The sequence below is a fragment of the Schistocerca piceifrons genome, chromosome 4 (genome assembly GCF_021461385.2).
Source record: "Schistocerca piceifrons isolate TAMUIC-IGC-003096 chromosome 4, iqSchPice1.1, whole genome shotgun sequence".
Classification (NCBI taxonomy): domain Eukaryota; kingdom Metazoa; phylum Arthropoda; class Insecta; order Orthoptera; family Acrididae; genus Schistocerca; species Schistocerca piceifrons.
The window spans coordinates 660,568,133-660,571,689 of record NC_060141.1 but is presented as its reverse complement, the minus strand read 5'-3'; positions in this window follow the sequence as shown (position 1 = coordinate 660,571,689).

Sequence of the window (3,557 nt, the reverse complement as noted above, 5' to 3'; positions counted from 1 at the left end):
AAGGGTAAGAATTTTTGCTTTGGAGGATGAGAGACGCTCGTTTTGTAAATCACGTAGATGTAGATTAGCTGGAGGCGACTTTGACCTACCGAATGTAGACTGGGAATTCTATGGATTTATTGGAGGTGAACCGGACAGACAGTCTTGTGAAGCAGTTCTGAACATACTCCACGAAAACTCTTTTCAGGAGCTAATCCACAACCAGCACGAAACTGAAACATTTTGGACGCTGTGGCTACAAACATGCTTGAACTTACAGATAGTGTCAGTTAACAGACAGCTTTTAGTGAGCATGGCACCATAGCGACGATGGTTGCTTAGGAGATGCACCCAGGAAAGTTTTCGTGCTGGAAAGAGCAGATAAGGAGCTGTAGCATCATACTTAATGAATGGACCTCATTTGATTTCAGTATGATGAACGTGAGGGATGATGGGCAAAGTTTGTAAATCGCGCTCTGGAGATATATGTGAATAGTAAGGACACAAGAGACCCACCTTGGTTTAGTAACAAAATTCGGAAAAAAAAACTGAGAAAAAATACAGTGTCCCACCCCCGCATAAAAAATGTAAGCAGCAGTGTCTACAGGAAAACGTTAATAGAGATTCGCGCATCTACAGTAAGTGCGCTAAGTTTACAACTTCCACACACATATTAGCCGAAGAGATTGCCGAAAAGGGAATAGCATCTATGGTAATTTATTTTTCTTTTGACAGTCCGTTTAGTTTTCCACTTTAACCTGTACGACTGAGTAAATCCGTGAATTAGAGTACTTTGAATCTCGCTCCAGTATGACCATAGTTATCGCAAAACGGTGGAATGGTAACAACAACTTACCTTGTAGATGCTGAAACCAGAGAGGTTGGTCACTGGGCCATTCCGGAGGTGTGTTTTTGTACGGCTCACATGAACTATGGTTAGTAACTCCTGCACACGGAATAGGCAAGGGAACTAGAGACACTCTACCGCAGTACCAGGTAGATTAGTTTAAACTAAAGTCTCAGAAAATTTTTCATTTCTTGGCAGAGGTGAAGAATATGTTTCGCGATCCCTTGTTATACTTAATTTTCTTGAGTAAATTTGCGTAACTGTAACCTGGTGTCATTCACTTCGTGTCATTAAGAATGTCCTTCTGCGAACGTAATGATGGAATGTCATGAGCAGCTCTACTTGCAATGTGTAACTACCACTTTGTTATTTAGATGCAAAGCAGTAATTCGCGTTTTTCGCAGATTTTGTGACTATAAATCCAGTCTTCACTCGAATACCTGGCCGTGGTCCATGGAACTCTTCTATCCCTGACGTTTCGTCCAAGGCTACGTAGAAGATCTTCGGAGGTGCTCCTGGTTGTGCTGAGTCTTTCAATCGAATACGTGGACGTTACTTACAGAATCTTGGTTCGTGACCTAACTTAAATATTAGAACTTCAAGTTCCGAGCATAATCAATAATTCGAGAAATAGGCTCATATACATAAACATCCTTTGATCGTCACACAAATTCTTCTACGGAGGTATTCGAAACGTTGAGAAGCATCTGAAAGAGTTGAAAATAAATAAGTAACCAAGTCAGAATAGATTCTCAGTTCGGTTTTATTGAGAGTGCTCTTCAACCTTGGTCCATTGCATTTATTGCGTACCTCTTGCCTGCTGCACTAAAACAAGACCGCTGATGACTTCAGTACGCAAGAAAAACAAAAGAATGAACCAGTATACTTAACGATGGTTTGCTGCAGAATTCTTGAATATATACTAAGTAAGAAGATAATAAATTTCCTTGAGACAGAAAACCTATCCACAAATCACCAGGGATTTAGAAAACATCTCTCGTACAAGACTCAGCTTGTTATTTTATGTTATTTTCACGTACGATATCCTGCGAACCATGGATGGAGAGCAACAGGCAGATTCCTATGCCCAGATTTTCGTAAATCATTTTAACAGTGCCCCACTACTGATGAAACAGGTTCTTAGGTATGCGAGTGATTCTAAGGCTTCTTTGGTATTAGAGCCGCATACCTTTCCCAGGAAAGCGAGTGTTCATCAGAGACAAGGGTATCGTCTTGAGAGCTCCAGGAAAGTGTGATGGGCCCGATTTTGATCTCTAGATGCTGACGGATAGGGTGAGCAGAAATCTGCAGCTATCTGTCGATGACGCTATCGTGTACGGGAGTGTGTCGTCACCGTTTGCTGACTATAGGAGGATACACGATGACTTATAAAAAATTTCTCTTATGTGTGATGGTTGTGAGCTTGATCGTAATGTACAGGGTGATTGTTATTAAAGTTAAACTTTCAGACCGCTGTAGAAATAACACCACGGTCAGAATGACATCAAGTGGCAACGGAATATTATCGGAGAAGAGGGAAAATGTATGGCAGAAGAAAAATAGTTACAAATTTGGAAATTTGTCGTAAGGTCTTATGGGACCAAACTGCTGAGGTCATCGGTCCCTAATCTTCAAATTGCTCTGAGCACTATGGGACTTAACTGCTGTGGTCATCAGTCCCCTAGAACTTAGAACTACTTAAACCTAACTAACCTAAGGACAACACACACACCCATGCCCTAGGCAGGATTCGAACCTGCGACCGCAGCGGTCACGCGGTTGCAGACTGTAGCGCCTTTAACCGTTCGGTCACTCCGGCCGGCCGGTCCCTAATCTTAGACACTATTTAATCTAACTTAAACTAACTTACGCTACTGAACACACACACACACACACACACACACACACACACACACACACACACACACACACACACGCCCGATGGAGGACTCGAACCTCCGACGGGGGTTCGCGCGGACTGTGACAAGACGCCCTAGACCGCACGGCTACCCCGCGCGGCTAAAATATAGTAACAAAATGTAGCTATAGATGGCGCTGTAAGCATCGTAATTTAATAGTGGTCGACTACGAATGACAAATGAATCATACAACAATGCCTAAGGTGTTTGTTTGAATTTAAGCAAACTGTACTGCTCAGTGTGCATGGGTGTACGGGTGTGATACTATTAGTTACGTAAGCTCGTCCACCATGGCAAGGTCATATCACATCGGATGGGAAAAATCGGCTTTTAATTGTCCTGAGGCCAAAAACCGCATAAAAAACACCAATCAAAATCAAAGCGGATTATTAATTTCCATGTGACTGGCGCAAAACACGTTCAATATGCTGCCCCCGTTTTCTGCAACAAGTCGAAATCGAGAAACAGCGTGGTCCACAAGTGATCCAAGTGTTTCCGGGCTCACTTTCAGAATGTGTTGCGCAATGCGTGCCTTCAATGCAGCTAAGATTGCAATTGGAACACTGAACAGAACATCTTTCAAATAGCCCCACAGCCAGAAGTCACACATTAAGATTAGCTGTTCGGGACGTCCAGCCCGTAGGGAAATGGCGGCTGATAATTCTAGCATTTCCGAAATGGCGCTTCAGCAGCTACTTAACTGTGTTTGCAATGTGTGGAGGTGCGCCATCTTGCATAAAAACGATCCCGTCTACACATCTACGCTGTGGAGAGCTGGAATGACGTGGTTGCGCAAAAGACACTCATAGCGC